Genomic DNA, 18,371 nt, shown 5'->3' with positions numbered 1-18,371 from the left:
GGTGATCTTGCGGTTAAGGCACTGAGCTGGGACTCTGGAGACCTGGCGTCAGTTCTTGACTCTGTCACTGACTCACTAAGTGACCCTAGGCAACTCCCTTCATCTCTGTGCCTCAGTCTCCCATCTGCAAAATGGGGATAATAATCTTTCCTTTGTTTATAATGCAATCCAGTTGGGGCATAAATACTGTCTCTTACTATGTGTGCGTACAGCGCCTAGTGCAATGGGGCCCTGATCTAAATTGTGGCCTCTGATAAAATAGCAATCCTATTGATATCAGTAATAAAATGTCTATACTACATTACCAGCAAACACCCTTGACTGACAATAGCTGATCACTTTCTTCCCCGGGTTCAGGGAGGGTGATGTAACCACCTGAAATACATGCTGGAAGAGAATCAACACGTTTACAGGTGGGAACTGCCGACAGGGCACTGGAAAGTTTGACATCTGCCCACAGGCTGTGCCAGTGACTCAGGTGGAGCATGTCCCCTGCAGCCCTCCAGGGGAGAGTGTGCCGTGGAACCCTACAGGGGCTAAGGCATGGGCGGCAGCAGCAAAGACCTGCTTCCAAAGAGTTCTGTGGCAGTTATGGGCTGGATTCTGCTCTCATGTACCCTGGTATCAAACTAGAGTGGCTCCACTGATGGTGAGGGGGTTTCTCCAGGTTTACACTGGTGTCACTGAGAGTGGAATCTGATTTTATGTCTTCAGGGGCAGACCTGGTCGAAATTGTTCAGAGGAATGATTTATTCCACACAAATGCAGTTTCACTCGACCTGCAGTTAGTTGCGAATTTGATACTCACAAAATAGCCAGAGGAGGCTGCACTGCTGTATATCCCCCGCCCCCAGGACATTTAGCCCAATGGTTCGGGCTCTCCCTCGGGCTGTGGAAGACCCAGGGTTTAACCCTCGCTCAGGAACACATGCAAAGCAGCCGTTTTCGATTCACAGGAATCCCAGAAGATTTCAGTTTGGTTCAATCTGAATCATTGAATTTTTTTTTTTTAATTTTTCAGAACTACCCCTGAACTGAAAAATCAATTACTCTTTAACAGAGAAAACCGAGGGAGACATCCTGGCTCCCTGGAAGTCAATGGCAAAGCTCCCATTGACTTCAGTGGGGCCAAGATTTCACTCCAAGCCCAAGTGCTCACAAGGGCACTGTTCCAAAGCCTTACCTGTGACACTCATACATGGCAGGAGCAAGTCACTGCAGGGAGAGGAGTTAGCATATGAAGAATTGCCTCTAAGAAATGTACTGTGGTATCCATGGCACTTAAAGCCCACTGACCCCAGGCTATTAGCCCTGCCGGGGACACTGCATCAGGAACAGCAAAGGCTATGTAGGCGAGATAAACCTAACCTAGGGCTTGATCCAAAGCTCACTGAAGTTAATGAGAGACTTTCCACTGAGTTCAGTGGGCTTTGGATCAGGCCCCATGCTCACTCTTTCGACACTAAAACATTGGACAGTAAACCTAGTTCTCCATCGCTTGGCTTTCCTGTCTCTTCAACCCTGTTAAGAGGACTCAGAGTGAGGGTCTAGTCTGCCCAGTAGAAATCTGAACCAGTTAGGACTGAATTGGCAGATAAACAATAGGGGTCTCAAAAATAAAAAGGCCCAAGGTTGTTTTATTCTCTAATTCATGGCAATGCCGTGGTTCACATGGAGTAGATTTCTGGCGAAGACGAGAAACCACTGTAATTGAGGTGAGAGGAACCCCCTTGCCAATCATTTGGGTGCATTATGCTAAACTCTTATCTAAACTTGCCAGCTTCAAGAGGTGAAATCTAAGCAGGACAGTGTTTGAATTTCCACGTATGTTTGAGTCTCTTTTTTCCCCCTGATTCTACTTTTGCTTTATGTTTTGTCCAAGAAAAAAGGAAAGTACTAAAAGCTCATCTGGAAGGGAAGAAAAAAATGATCCTGGTTATTTTCATGTCAGCAGCTTTTTTGCAGCATAATCCGTGGCAGATTAGAGGGACCTGAACTCCGTGAATTCTCTGCAGTTCTTTGAGAGGGTGGCAAGAAAGGTAAAGACGTATAGAAACATGAACAACCGGTTTGGGAGGGGGCGGGAAAGTTAAACTTTGAAACTTTAGATAGTGTTGTGTAATGGTGAGAGTAGTGGCTTGGGAGCCAGGATTCCTGGGTTCTTTTCCCAGGTTGGCCATGTTTAACCATATGTCCTTGAGCCAATCTCCTAACGGTTCTGTGCCTCAGTTTCCCCAGCTGTAAAATGGAGGTAATGATGCTGACCGGTCGTCTGTGAAGCTTAATTGATTCGTATCTGCAAAGTGCCTTGAGAGCCTGAGAATAAGGCACCTATACAAGTCAGTTATTAATATTCAATACAAAGCTTTTATTGTAAGTAGTTGGTTGTGTAAACACTGAAGCAAATGCACAATGGTACATAAGAATGGCCATACTGGGTCAGACCAATGGTCCATCTAGCCCAGTATCCTGTCTTCCAACAGTGGCCAGTGCCAGATGCTTCAGAGGGAATTAACCGAACAGGGCAATTTATTGAGTGATCCATCCCCTGTTGTCCACTCCCAGCTTCTAGCAAACAGAGGCTAGGGACACTCAGAGGAGAGGATTACATGCCTGCCCATCCTGGCCAATATCTATTGATGGACCCATCCTCCAGGAACTTGTCTAGTTATTTTTTGAACCCAGTTATAGTCTTGGCCTTCACAACATTTCCTGGCAACAAGTTCCACAGGTTGGCTGTGTGTTGTGTGAAGAAATACTTCCTTTTGTTTGTTGTAAACCTGCGGCTTATTAATGTCATTGGGTGACCCTTGGTTCTTGTGTTATGTGAAGGAATAAATAACACTTCCTTCTGCACAGTTGCTGCTTCCTGCAGAACAAAGGGTAACATAGACGGCCCAGTTCTGCTCTGACTTGCTTCTTGAGAAATCCCATGGAAATCAATGGTGATTCCAAGGTGAAATCGAGGGGATTGTCACAAGTTGCCTGGCCCCTTTAAGAGGTAGTGGGTCCAGCCTCACTCAATTCTCCTCCCCAGGTAGGGTTGTGAACTTTCTAATCACAAAAAACTGAACACCCTTGACCTGCTCCCTGCCCCCACCCCTTCTCCGAGGCCCCACCCCCACTCCATCCCCCCTCCCTCCATCACTCACTCTCCTCCACCTTCACTGGGCTAGGGCAGGGGGTTGGGGTGCGGGAGTGAGCTTAGGGCTGGGGTAGGGGGTTGGGGACAGGATGGGGCTCAGGGCTGTGGCAGGTGGCTGGGGTTCAGGAGGGGGTGCAAGCTCCAGAAAGGGGTTCTGACCTGGGGCAGGGGGTTGGGGTGTGGGAGGAGGTTCGGGGTGTAGGTTCCAGCCAGGAGGCGCTTACCTCAGGTGCCTCCCGGTTGGGCAGCGCAGCTGAGCTAAGGCAGGTTCCCTGCCTGCCCTGGCTCTGCACGGCTCCGGGAAGCAGCCAGCATGTCCGGCTCCCAGTTGCAGGGGCGGCCAGATGGCTCTGCGCAGTGCACGCTGCCCGCACCCGCAGGTACCGTCCACACAGCTCCCATTGGCCTCAGTTCCCGGCCAATGGGAGCTGCGGAGCCAGCACTCAGGTGAAAAGCAGGGCGCAGAGATTCTCTGATCGCCCCAGTGCCTAGGGGCCTCAGGGACATGCCAGCCACTTCTGGGATCCGCATGGAGCCAGGGCAGGCAGGGAGCCTGCCTTAGCCCTGCTGCACCACTGACCAGACTTTTAGCAGCCTGTCAGCACCACTGACTGGAGCCATCAGGGTCCTTTTCAGCCAGGTGTTCTGGTCAAAAACCGAATGCCTGGCAACCCTGTGTGGATGGAGAAAGATCTGGCACACACATGGCAGGCAGATCATGTGGCTAGATCAGTGATAGCCTAGTGGTAAGAGGAGCCTCTAGAGAACCAAATGGGGAGCGGGTGAGCAGGCAGCTTGAAGGAGGGTTGCTTCTCAGGGAAGGGACCGGCTTGGAGAAGCTGAATGAGGAAGGCAGCTGGCCTGAATGGGCAGCCCAGCCCCTGGAAGGTGGGCTGTGGGTACGGAACTCCTGACCTAAGGAGGGAAAATCTATGTGAAGGATTGCATGGGCTCAGCAGGAGGATAGTAGGATCTGGGAATCAAGGGGAACACACACACACACATGTGAGTGTCTTAGGGCTTCCCTGCACAGCTCTGAGTGTGGACTAGAGGGGCGTGAGCTGCAGTGCACACTGGAGTGTTGCTCTGTAACTGCCTTGTGTCGATGCTGCTAGTGTGAACTCACAGGTAGCTAGTCCTGTTTCAGGACTCTGTTAACGAGAACTAGCTCCCGCTGAGTTTAGAATCGCACCACAGGCCTGGAGCAGGCAGGCTAAAGTTTCAAAAAGTCAGGGACTTCAACACCTATTTAGGCAACTAAAGAAACACGTCCTGATTTCCAGAGGGGCTAAACAGCTGCAGCTCCCTTGGGTTGACCAGGTTATAAGCATCCCCTTAATCACTGGTAATGTAATAACCCCAGGATCACTAATACTTCTCCCTCATTTATATTTTATCTGATAACCACAAAAGACTTTACTATAATTAATGAAGTTAGCCCCACAACCCTCCTGATTGCTCAGGAATATTATCCCCATATTTAAGGTGGGGTTACTAAGGCAGAAAGAAGCAGAACTTCTTGCCTGACACAGGAAAGGGATGAAATTAACACATGGAAACGTTAGGCTCAGATCAAGAAAAATGCCCTGGCAGCAAAGAATCAATCAGGCTACAAAACAGCCTTCTAGGGGAAATGGTGGAATCTGGAGAAGATTCTAGTAAAAGGGCTGTAGGGCACAGTACTGTGCTGGTTGGGAGATAGGCTGAAGTATGTAATGTCTACGGTTCTGTCACACTTGGTAAAGATCCTGGTAATTTTAGGCTCATCAGTAACAGTGCCCCAGAACCACTAAAGGATTGAGGCTCCTCACTTCTAACTAGAAAAGGAGGACTTGTGGCACCTTAGAGACTAACCAATTTATCTGAGCATAAGCTTTCGTGAGCTACAGCTCACTTCATCGGATGCATACTGTGGAAACTGCAGAAGACATTATATACACACAGAGATCATGAAACAATACCTCCTCCCACCCCACTCTCCTGCTGGTAACAATACCACACAACAGAACCACTAACCCAGGAACCTATCCTTGCAACAAAGCCCGTTGCCAACTGTGCCCACATATCTATTCGGGGACACCATCACAGGGCCTAATAACATCAGCCACACCATCAGAGGCTCGTTCACCTGCACATCCACCAATGTGATATATGCCATCGTGTGCCAGCAATGCCCCTCTGCCATGTACATTGGTCAAACTGGACAGTCTCTACGTAAAAGAATAAATGGACACAAATCAGATGTCAAGAATTATAACATTCATAAACCAGTCGGAGAACACTTCAATCTCTCTGGTCACGCAATCACAGACATGAAGGTCGCTATCTTAAAACAAAAAAACCTCAAATCTAGACTCCAGCGAGAAACTGCTGAATTGGAATTCATTTGCAAATTGGATACTATTAATTTAGGCTTGAATAGAGACTGGGAGTGGCTAAGTCATTATGCAAGGTAGCCTATTTCCCCTTATTTTTTCCTACCCCCCCCCCCAGACGTTCTGGTTAAACTTGGATTTGTGCTGGAAATGGCCCACCTTGATTATCATGCACATTGTAGGGAGAGTGGTCACTTTGGATGAACTATTACCAGCAGGAGAGTGAGTTTGTGTATGTGGTTTTTGGAAAAAAGGGGGGGGGGTGAGAAAACCTGGATTTGTGCTTGAAATGGCCCACCTTGATTATCATACACATTGTAAGGAGAGTGATCACTTTAGATAAGCTATTACCAACAGGAGAGTGGGGTGGGAGGAGGTATTGTTTCATGGTCTCTGTGTATATAATGTCTTTTGCAGTTTCCACAGTATGCATCCGACGAAGTGAGCTGTAGCTCACTAAAGCTTATGCTCAAATAAATTGGTTAGTCTCTAAGGTGCCACAAGTACTCCTTTTCTTTTTGCGAATACAGACTAACACGGCTGTTACTCTGAAACCTCACTTCTAACTGATTTCAATAGAAGTTAGGAATCTGGATACCTGGGAGGATCTGGGCCAAAAACAATACATGTCACCCCTTCACTTCTGCCTGGATATTGGGAGTTTGAAGAGAACCAACACTCTTTTCTCTTGGTACTTTGTAGTTCAGCATTCTGGTACTATGTTGACAGGGGTGCTATGCTGCTGGATGTATTTAGACTGAAACCAAAACCCAAAGTCCTGACCACTTTTGGCCATCTCGCTTTTTGTAGAAGTGTAGGTTTCAGCCCCAAGGCCCTGGCATAATTCCAGCTCAGGATAACATTTTGCCAAACTAAACACCCTCTTGCGCTTTCAAATATAATATCACGTACCTAATCTCCTGCAGCGTTAACCAGCTGCTGTATCCCATCCCGGAAGGGACCTCATGTCAGCGGTGAGTAAAGTCATCCCGATATACCCCTCACGCACACCACAGGAGTTGTGAAAGGCTTAATTAGCTAATGCATGCAAGGTGCTTTCAAATACTCAGGTGGCAAGTGCTACAGAAGTGCAAACTCTTGCGTTAGTTGTAGTAACCCTTCTCTGCAAAAGTAAGGGAGTGATTTTGAATTCAGCCTTCACAGCAGCAGATGCATGACACTTGCTTGGCATTACAGCAAGAATTTCAAATAAGGGTCTTTACAGGACACACCTTCCCATGTGATTCTAATGAAGCACCATCTCTCACAGCATGTCTGTGTGGCTTCATTGTCACTCAAGCAGTTCACATGCGTGGGTGGGGACAGAACTCAGCTTTTGCACCACAGCCTTTGTCACTTGACAGAGAATCTCTATTGGCCACCTATGACAGGTTGTTGGGCAGTTCAGGTTCCATGCAGGGATGCACTAGCCAATTAATTACAATATAATATGAGTTTGCAATTGTTAGCAGATGATTGATTGAGCGTAAAATCTTCCAGACTCTTTGGAGTTGGGGTTTGGCCATGTAGCTTCAGAAAGGTGTTTTTCCCTAACGTTGCATTACGATAGCATACCTGAGCTGTGGCCTTTGTGCCACAACAATGTTGGCATTCAAAGTACATCACAGTGGTGTTGGATTCCCCATCATGGTGATTTTTAAATCAAGAGTGGATGTTTTTCTAAGATCTGCTCTAGTTCAGACAGGACTTATTTCAGGGAAGTTCTGAGTTACGCAGGCAGTCAGACAAGATGATTACAGTGGTCCCTTCTGTACTTCGAATATGTGACTCTATTAATCTATTCCTCAAACTGGAACCTCCACTGGTACAAGTATAGCTCAGCGCCATGAAGTGTATGCAAATTAGAGGGTTAATCTCTTCTCCAAGTAACAATGACAAATAGAGAAAAAATAATTTCCATCACAAGATCTAAAGAATCAACTAAAAAGTCACTTTCTTCATGAATATTTACTCTTATAACCAAGCAGGAACTGTTTAAATACTAGTAACAGCCAGCTTTAAAATGGACACTTCCACCCAGTTGCATTTTTTAAAATAGCTTTAGTTTAGGACTAGGGCAGCTTTATTCACAGGAAGTGAAAGTTAAAAGCCAGTTGCAGCCAGAGAGAGCATGACTTAGAGTCACCGCAGGGGGCAGTTTCCGTTATAAAATGACTCAGGACAGACTGGTGGCACACAGGCAAAAAGGAAACTGAAACTTGTTAATAAGTGTGTGTGAAGCTAGTGCTGGTAAAAGAGGCTAGCGTGACAGCCCTAGAGACTGATGTCCTCCGTCTATCCATGGAACAAGGCAGCTGGAGCCATGGCTCTACAGAGTTCTTCCCACCTTACCTTGCCAATGCACCCCTGGAGGGACGTCCGTTAGGGGCGATAGGTAATTCCAACTCCATGACCCATTCAGTCCTTGGCCCCTTTGTTGAGTCTGCCAGTTAATGATAAACATGTTTGTATGATGATGAAGACATCAGCCCTCTGGGAACTAGACTTGAGCCCCCAAAAGCTAATTTCACATACTGTATTTCACAGAGCCGCTATCAGATGTTAATAATTTTCAGTCACAAATGACTTGGGCTGGATTTGAACCAACTAGAGACAAAAGATGCTTATATTCCATTGCAGATCCCACGGGCCGTTCAGTCCCCCATAAACTCTTTAAAAGTTTTATTCTAAATAATAAATTACATTAGTGATGATACAGCAAGTAAGCATTGGAAGTGTTATAACAAAATACACATTGGTGGTGATGAAGGAGAGAGAGCCCTGCTGGGCTTGCAGCCCCCAAGCATGGGTTTGCAAGTAGAAACATCAGGCCTGATTCTCATTTTACTTTGGCAGCATAAAGGGGCCTTAAAGGAGTGCAAATGTAATTTCTGAAATGGCATTGCTAGAGCAGTGTAAAGAGTCCTAGTGTAAATAAGAAGCAGGCCCAACATCTTGCTAGCTCTGCAAGTTTGAGCCAGAATCAGGTAGGGTTTGACCCAGCCAAGTGTCTCCTTTGAGATGCTGAGCATACTCAGCTCCCAGTTCAGGTGATGGAAATTGGGGGCACTCAGCACTTCCCAAGATTAGGCCCCAAGAGGAGATAAATATGGAATCTCACAATGTGACTTTTACAGTTGCTTTTTGCTATCAGAATTCCATCCAGAGCTGCAATCTCAACAAAATTCCACAGAATAAGTGGCTACAATGTGTCCTGTTTGTCCCTGTGTGGCTTCTTTCTTTTCATTATGCCATTTACAAAGAGAAGAAAGGGGCAAACTTGGAAAAAGATTGTTATATGACAAAGAAATGCTTTTGCAGTTTCCTTTCTATTAATGACTGTAAGTCCACCTGTATTGTTGGACGCTCCCTTGGTGTGATTTTCACAAAGTGAAATGCCCATTCCCTGACAATAAGCCCCTTTAATGTGCCTCCAGGTGGGCACCCAAAATTGGAAGTCATTTATGAAAATCTTGCCGCTTCATTTTTAACCTGAATATTTAGTTCTAAATAAAAACAAGTCCCTTTTTACTGAAATTAAAAGAAAAACTTTTGTATTTGAATGAATACAAATACATGATCTATTTGTATAGTTTTTGATCATTTTTTCCTTAACAAAAACCTACTTTGGGGCACTAAATTACCTGATGATTATTATTAATTTGCATTACAATAATGCCCAGAATCCCCAATAAAGTTTGGGTCCCATCACTGGTTTACAGTAGCACAGGATCAGGGCCCCATTGGCACTGTACAAAAGTACAATAAAGGAGAGTCCAAGGCCCCATAGAGCTTATAGTCTTAAAATGGGTCTACTTCTGATTGCCTTTAACTAGCATTGTTCCCAGAAATCCATGGCAGTGGACCATTGTGAAACCAGTATGGGTTAAGTTTCAAGCCTAGCTCTTTAATTTAAAGTAATCTAAAGTTTAGAGAGCCCTAATTTCATGAATCAGAAGGTCATGTGTTTGGTTTATATTGTACCTGCCACTTCCCACTCAGAAAACTATGTTTACACACTTCCCCAGCCTAGGAGCTGATCCTGCAATCTGAACCACACGTTTGAACCCCTGCACTTGTCGAGAGCCCCACTAGCTTCCATGGATCTATCCGTGTGGATCAGATTGCAGGACTGGGACCAGAATTAGGTCCTGATGCTGCAAACATCTAGGCCTAGATTTTGAAAGGGATTGCTTGACGGAGTGAAGCAGCGCCTGAGCCATGGGCAACCCGCCTCCTAGTGGAATTCTCAGTCCTGAGTTAGGTGGCTCTGTGGCACCTAGGTGGCTCCCTAGAGTGTGCATGCAATAGTTAAGTGCTTAAGAAAGGGATTTTCAGAAACTGGTCAGCTAAGCGGGGAGCTGCCTAAGAGATCCAGATGTGAAATGCCAAGGAGTTGTGAGAGAGGGGGCTTAGGTGCCTAAGCAGCTGACCTGGTGCACCTGGCTGACAGACCAGAGGCACAAGGTGCGTGAGGTAATATATTTTATCGGACGAACATCTGCCAGTGAGAGAGACGAGCTTTCGAGCTTCCACAGAGCTCTGTGTGGCTTGAGAGCTTGTCTCTCACCAACAGACATTGGTCCGATAAAAGTTATTACCTCACCCACCTTGTCTCTCTAATCTCCTGGGACCGACATGGCTACAACACTGCATACCCAAACCAAATGTAGGCAACTCCCGCTGCTCAGGATCCGTAGCTGCAAACCCCTTCCTGCAGTGAGGCACCTAAGACAGGTCAGCTGCTCAGGTAGCTCAGGCCCCAGCAGCCAAAACTGTCTCTCACTCTTTCTAGACAGTTTGCTCATGCTTGCCCTGCATTTCCCTGCACCCCCATGTGTCTTTTGTGCTGGTGCTTCGTTGCCCCTCACCTGCTGGTGGCCTGCCTCTGACCCTCCTGATGTGGGAGCTGGCAGGGAAGAGGTGTTAGGTGTGCTCTGAGATGCTAAGGGGATCAAGTTGCACTGGTGAGAGAAGCATCCCCCACCTAGCTTGAGAAAATGGCTTTGAGGCCTCTGGGGCTTCAGTCTGGGCTAGGGCTCAAGCTGTGGGGGTGGCGTCAGCACTTAGCTGGCTTTGCAAGTTCTGACCGGCACTTAGACAGCTATAGTGTTGGTCAGCTGCTGACCAGTGGCTTTGAAGATGTCAGTGGCGCCTAAATGATGGACTTAGGCAGGCCCCTAAAGAGGCAGATAGGAGCCTTTAAAGATCTGGATCTTGCATGTGCTTAAAGAATCAGGCTCTTGGAATGAAATCACGGCAGGAGATGAGGTGAGAGATGTTGTTGTTGTTTTAAGTTTCTCATGCTAGTGATGAAGAATGTGTTTCAAATGAGCCATTTCAAATCTCACTTATTTTACTGAAATCCCATTCCATTCAAATTGTCACAGCTTGAGGCCTTCTTGTGCTTCTTTCTGTGTCTTACCAATGCAGAAAATAGAAAATAGTGTTATTAAAATAATCATTCTTTTTATTGTTTCAAAATTAAACTACAAATGAAAGTTAAAACATTTTCAGGTAAGAAGACAATTCTAACAAATGCACAAAGGTAAAATATTTTACATTAAAAATTGTCAGGGTTTAACAATCTCTGTCAAAAAATCCATTGGGGCTGGAAGTATCTATAAAAAACAGCATTCCCCAAACCTACACTTGGCAAATTAACATGTCCTAACATTCTAAGCAATTCTGTCCTCCCAGATGAAATTTGCAGGATCAGGGCATAAATGATCCTGTCAAAACCATGTATGAAGTATACAGACTAGCGGATTGGAGGGTGAATCCTCGGCTTTGCCCCTTCCTAATAAATCACTGCCTTGAAAATTGGTTTGATGTTTCCCTTTGTCAGTTCAGGTGGCCAGGAGAAGCTACCCTCTTTACAGAAAATGTCCTTGTGCATCTTTGTCCACTCTCCCAAGTGTTCCCTGCTTTCCCCTCCCCTTCAGATTCCCAGACCCTCTCTGTTTCTCTGTTTGGCTGTTCTTTTATCTATCTGTCAAAGATACTACTGTAATGGGTTCCTGATAAGTATCTGAGCATCTCACAATCTTTAATACTGTATATTTATCCTCACAACACCCCTATGAGTTAGGAAAGCATCATTATTCCCATTGTACAAATGAGGAACTGAGGCACAAGAGGTGCTGAATGACTTGCCCAAAGTCACACAGGAAGACTATGGCACAGCAGAGACTTGAACCTGCATCTCCCAAATTCTAGGCTAGTGCCCAGACCATGGACCAGCCTCAGCACTCAGCTCCCATACACTGCCCTCTTTTATCACCCCCAATGTCTGTCTCCTCCCTCTTCCTGTCCCCCTAGACCTCTTACACTGCTCCCTAGTGGCCCGCTTCTGTCCTGCCCCCAGTTTTTCCCATTCTTCAGCTCTCATTTCCTGCCCCCCTCTTGCTCTCCCTCAGACCCTTAGGTGCACCCCTTCCCTCTGCCCTGTGTCCCCCTTGCCCAATGTCTCGCTCCCAGTCTATCCCCCTCCATCAATTGCATCCTTCCCTTTTCTCTCTCCATCCTGTCCACATAACCTGTCCCTGCACCTGCCCCCTCTGAAACACCCCCCATCCTGTTCCTGGGTCCCCCCCACCCTGCCCCCTCACTCTGACCCCCCCCCACTTCTTGCCCCCTCTGAAACGCCCCCAGCCCCGATCCTGTCCTCTAGGTCCCCTCTCCCGCCCTCTGGCCCCCCCATCCTGTCCCCCCGAAACACCCTCCATCCTGCTCCTGAGTCCCCCCCACCATCTTGCCCCCTCTGAAGCACCCCCCAGATCCTGCCCTCTAGGTTCCCTCTCCCGCCCTCTAACCCACCCTCACTCTGACCCCCCCCCATCCTGCCCCCTCACTGTGCCCCCTTTTCCCCTCCCCCCACAGCTCTCCCCGCCCCAGCCGGAGCAGCGGCCGCGCATGCGCGTTGGCTGCCCCCGGGCCACTCCAGTAACAAACTGTCCTGGGAAGAGTTCAGGAGACGGAGAGGAGGGGGGCGGTGAGTGGGGCGCTCTGTGTGGGGGCGGGGCGGTGAGTGGGGCGCCCTGTGCGGGTGGGGGCGTCCCAGCCCCTTTCCCCTCGGGCCTGGAGGGGTTCATGCCCCCTTCCTCCCAGTGAGTGGGGGTGCCCCTTGTCCCCGGGGGGGGAACTGCCCTGTGCCCCTGGGGCAGGGGTGTGAGGGGCTGCGCCATGTCCCCCCAAGTTGGGGGACGGAGGGGATACGGGGCTGTCCTATATCCCCCCCCCCGTGGCTCAAATTTCCTGGTTCCCCCGGGGGGGGGGGCTGCCTTATTCCCTTGTCTGGCTGGGGTATGGGGGGACCCTCCCCATACAGGACTCCCCATTTATCTCTCCCCAGTGATTCCCAGTTCAGATAGTTCTCCACCCCGCAAAACCCCCCTGGCTGGGGGGTCTTAGGCTCGATAGGAAGTGACTGGAAAGTTTGCCATCAGCTGTTTGGAGAGGGGTACAGGGCCATAACAGCCTGGTATGTATGTGTGTGTGTGGGGGGGGGCATAGAAAATATCCTCCTGCTGGGGGGGCAGGAGGGCCCTCCTTCCTCTCATATGTAACTTGTGTGTTTCCTGATCCTGCCACATTACAGGGTGGATGCCGAGGCAGGAGCAGGAAGCGTGCTCCCTTAGCGTCCACACAGCAAAGCCCCCTCGAGTCAATACCTGCCTATGCCTCCCCAACGTGCTCCCCCAGAAACACCCCCCATCCTCCTTTACCTCAGTTCCCCTCCCTCTCCATTCACTCTGTCCCTACTCTCACTTGATGTCTGACTGACAGAGGACCCTATTCACCCCAATACCGGGGTATCTAGTGAGAAGATGCCATTTCTGTCTGAGAGGGGCTGACCCACACAAATTGTTCCTGGTGAATATCTCATTGCTGATTGATGGAGAAAGAGGGACTGATATACCATAGTGTCAGGGATCTTCTGGTGGGAGCCCCCCCTATACTCTGGGGGAAAGTCTTCTAATGTCTCTGAACTGGAAGTCATGTGTGTGACATTAAAAATTCACTTCGCTGTTATTTTAACACTGCCAGTTGGATGGTTGAAAGCATATTTTAAAATATAGTGAAGCATTTACTATACAATCTGCCTTTTTTTATAACCCTGAAATCCCTGGACAGGAATACTTGTAGAGAAAAGTGGAACTTAGTTATTCTGTTGGCTGCATTGTTGCTAGCACAGCTCATTATTAATATTATTTATTATGAGGCTATAGTTATTATTGCTACTGTTGCCACAAATGTTATGTATTTTTTAAGATAACTTAGTTTGTTTTATATACTGGCTTCTGTACAATCTCAAAAAACTTGACAAAGTTAAGTTTCAGAGTAGCAGCCAAGTTAGTCTGTATTCGCAAAAAGAAAAGGAGTACTTGTGGCACCTTAGAGATGAACAAATTTATTTGAGCATAAGCTTTCGTGAGCTACAGCTCACTTCATCAGATGCATTCAGTGGAAAATACAATGGGGAGATTTATATACATAGAGAACATGAAACAATGGGTGTTACCATACACACTGTAACCAGAGTGATCACTTAAGGTGAGCTATTACCAGCAGGAGAGTGGGAGGGGGGGAAGGGGGGTTCCTTTTGTAGTGATGATCAAGGTGGGCCATTTCCAGCAGTTGACAAGAACGTCTGAGGAACAGTGTGTGTGTGTGTGTGTGTGGGCGGGGGACAAACATGGGGAAATAGCTTTACTTTGTGTAATGACCCATCCACTCCCAGTCTCTATTCAAGTCTAAGTTAACTGTATCCAGTTTGCAAATTAATTCCAATTCAGCAGTCTCTTGTTGGAGTCTGTTTTTGAAGTTTTTTTGTTGAAGTATTGCCACTTTTAGGTCTGTAATCGAGTGACCAGAGAGATTGAAATGTTCTCCAACTGGTTTTTGAATGTTATAATTCTGGACGTCTGATTTGTGTCCATTTATTCTTTTACGTAGAGGCTGTCCAGTTTGGCCAATGTACATGGCAGAGGGGCATTGCTGGCACATGATGGCATATATCACATTGGTAGATGTGCAGGTGAACGAGCCTCTGATGGTGTGGCTGATGTGATTAGGCCCTAAATAGATATGTGGATACAGTTGGCAACGGGCTTTGTTGCAAGGATAGGGTCCCGGGTTAGTGGTTCTGGTGTGTGGTTGCTGGTGAGTATTTGCTTCAGGTTGGGGGGCTGTCTGTAAGTAAGGACTGGCTTGTCTCCCAAGATCTGTGAGAGTGATGGGTCGTCCTTCAGGATAGGTTGTAGATCCTTGATGATGCGTTGGAGAGGTTTTAGTTGGGGGCTGAAGGTGATGGCTAGTGGTGTTCTGTTATTTTCTTTGTTGGGCCTGTCCTGTAGTAGGTGACTTCTGGGTACTCTTCTGGCTCTGTCAATCTGTTTCTTCACTTCAGCAGGTGGGTATTGTAGTTGTAAGAAAGCTTGATAGAGATCTTGTAGGTGTTTGTCTCTGTCTGAGGGGTTGGAGCAAATGCAGTTGTATCATAGAGCTTGGCTGTAAACAATGGATCGTGTGGTGTGGTCAGGGTGAAAGCTGGAGGCATGTAGGTAGGAATAGCGGTCAGTAGGTTTCCGGTATAGGGTGGTGTTTATGTGACCATCGCTTATTAGCACCGTAGTGTCCAGGAAGTGGATCTCTTGTGTGGACTGGTCCAGGCTGAGGTTGATGGTGGGATAGAAATTGTTGAAATCATGGTGGAATTCCTCAAGGGCTTCTTTTCCATGGGTCCAGATGATGAAGATGTCATCAGTAAAGTGCAAGTAGAGTAGGGACATTAGGGGACGAGAGCTGAGGAAGCGTTGTTCTAAGTCAGCCATAAAAATGTTGGCATACAGTGGGGCCATGCGGGTACCCATAGCAGTGCCGCTGATTTGAGAGCATGTGGCACAAGCTGTCAGCATATTCTACATACCACACAGACTCAATGAATATTTCCAATTCATCTCTGAATAACATACTAACCCACAGAGAGCTTCCTACCAAGACTACAAAAAGAAGGATTCTGGGTGGACTCCTCCTGAAGGTCGAAACAACAGACTGAACTTCTACATGGAGTGCTTCCGCTGACGTGCACGGGCTGAAATTGTGGAAAAGCAGCATCACTTGCCCCATAACCTCAGCCGTGCAGAACACAATGCCATCCACAGCCTCAGAAACAACTCTGACATCATAATCAAAAAGGCTGACAAAGGAGGTGCTGTCGTCATGATGAATAGGTCGGAATATGAACAAGAGGCTGCTAGGCAGCTCTCCAACACCACTTTCTACAAGCCATTACCCTCTGATCCCACTGAGGGTTACCAAAAGAAACTACAGCATTTGCTCTAGAAACTCCCTGAAAAAGCACAAGAACAAATCCACACAGACACACCCCTGGAACCCTGACCTGGGGTATTCTATCTGCTACCCAAGATCCATAAACCTGGAAATCCTGGACACCCCATCATCTCAGGCATTGGCACCCTGACAGCAGGATTGTCTGGCTATGTAGACTCCCTCCTCAGGCCCTATGCTACCATCACTCCCAGCTATCTTTGAGGCACCACTGACTTCCTGAGGAAACTACAATCCATCGGTGATCTTCCTGAAAACACCATCCTGGCCACTATGGATGTAGAAGCCCTCTACACCAACATTCCACACAAAGATGGACTACAAGCCATCAGGAACAGTATCCCTGATAATGTCACGGCAAACCTGGTGGCTGAACTTTGTGACTTTGTCCTCACCCATAACTATTTCACATTTGGGGACAATGTATACCTTCAAATCAGTGACACAGCTATGGGTACCCGCATGGCCCCATAGTATGCCAACATTTTTATGGCTGACTTAGAACAACGCTTCCTCAGCTCTCGTCCCCTAATGTCCCTACTCTACTTGCACTTTACTGATGACATCTTCATCATCTGGACCCATGGAAAAGAAGCCCTTGAGGAATTCCACCATGATTTCAACAATTTCTATCCCACCATCAACCTCAGCCTGGACCAGTCCACACAAGAGATCCACTTCCTGGACACTACGGTGCTAATAAGCGGTGGTCACATAAACACCACCCTATACCGGAAACCTATTGACCGCTATTCCTACCTACATGCCTCCAGCTTTCACCCTGACCACACCACACGATCCATTGTCTACAGCCAAGCTCTACGATACAACTGCATTTGCTCCAACCCCTCAGACAGAGACAAACACCTACAAGATCTCTATCAAGCTTTCTTACAACTACAATACCCACCTGCTGAAGTGAAGAAACAGATTGACAGAGCCAGAAGAGTACCCAGAAGTCACCTACTACAGGACAGGCCCAACAAAGAAAATAACAGAACACCACTAGCCATCACCTTCAGCCCCCAACTAAAACCTCTCCAACGCATCATCAAGGATCTACAACCTATCCTGAAGGACGACCCATCACTCTCACAGATCTTGGGAGACAAGCCAGTCCTTACTTACAGACAGCCCCCCAACCTGAAGCAAATACTCACCAGCAACCACACACCAGAACCACTAACCCGGGACCCTATCCTTGCAACAAAGCCCGTTGCCAACTGTATCCACATATCTATTTAGGGCCTAATCACATCAACCACACCATCAGAGGCTCGTTCACCTGCACATCTACCAATGTGATATATGCCATCATGTGCCAGCAATGCCCCTCTGCCATGTACATTGGCCAAACTGGACAGTCTCTACGTAAAAGAATAAATGGACACAAATCAGACGTCCAGAATTATAACATTCAAAAACCAGTTGGAGAACACTTCAATCTCTCTGGTCACTCGATTACAGACCTAAAAGTGGCAATACTTCAACAAAAAAACTTCAAAAACAGACTCCAACAAGAGACTGCTGAATTGGAATTAATTTGCAAACTGGATACAGTTAACTTAGACTTGAATAGAGACTGGGAGTGGATGGGTCATTACACAAAGTAAAGCTATTTCCCCATGTTTGTGTCCCGTCCCCCCCCCACACACACACTGTTCCTCAGACGTTCTTGTCAACTGCTGGAAATGGCCCACCTTGATCATCATTACAAAAGGAACCCCCCTTCGCCCCCCCACTCTCCTGCTGGTAATAGCTCACCTTAAGTGATCACTCTGGTTACAGTGTGTATGGTAACACCCATTGTTTCATGTTCTCTATGTATATAAATCTCCTCTCTGTATTTTCCACTGAATGCATCTGATGAGGTGAGCTGTAGCTCACGAAAGCTTATGCTCAGATACATTTGTTCGTCTCTAAGGTGCCACAAGTACTCCTTTTCTTTTTGACAAAGTTAAGAGACTTAGGAAAGACAGAAAATTTTTTTCACTTGAAGTGGAGATTTGATGTGTGGGAGAAATGTTATAAAGCTTTTCTAGAAGTAGAATCTTCAGAGGAAAAGGTTTTTTGAAAGGAAAGGGTGCTAGTGGCAGATGAGTGGAGGGATGTATTTAATACTTCAGAAATATTGATTATAGCTCTTGATGGGGATCATCCCAGTATAGGGATAAGTATTAATATAGTGCAATTGCAATGGTGTTTGGTACTGGGAGGAATGGGATTACATTTTTAATCTGAAAATGTTTAGTGTAATTTATTCAACCACTGACTGGACCAGCAAAAATAATTTAAATGTTGATATGTAGTTAGATTAAGGAATAAAGAGCTCTGAGCTTTTGTGCTGAATTACACAAGATTTCTCCTCTACAACCAGCTTCTTGAGTGTCTTAATATGTAGTAAGACAGAAGTATAAAGGGGGACAAAATTTGTGTCTGATAGTGCAAACACTTACTGCTGTGCCTGGTATTTGCTACTGTGAATAGTCTCGTTAATG

At 46.9% G+C, this 18,371-nt stretch overlaps 1 protein-coding gene across 3 annotated transcripts in view; it reads left to right on the top strand.

The window, feature by feature from the left end:
• The first annotated feature begins 12,444 nt into the window (after positions 1-12,444).
• LOC140900544 (lethal(3)malignant brain tumor-like protein 4) overlaps positions 12,445-18,371 on the top strand; it is an 84,319-nt gene continuing 78,392 nt past the window's right edge. For 2 of the 3 annotated variants that reach the window (XR_012155660.1, XM_073317979.1), the window contains exon 1: positions 12,445-12,514. The gene's annotated coding sequence lies outside the window, so the exon portion shown is untranslated. Of the gene's footprint in view, positions 12,515-12,731; positions 13,004-18,371 lie in introns of those variants that run through there. The other variant, XM_073317981.2, reaches the window with a different exon arrangement.

The sequence above is a fragment of the Lepidochelys kempii genome, chromosome 19 (genome assembly GCF_965140285.1).
Source record: "Lepidochelys kempii isolate rLepKem1 chromosome 19, rLepKem1.hap1, whole genome shotgun sequence".
Lineage (NCBI taxonomy): Eukaryota > Metazoa > Chordata > Testudines > Cheloniidae > Lepidochelys > Lepidochelys kempii.
This window is presented reverse-complemented; position numbering and strand designations above follow the sequence as displayed.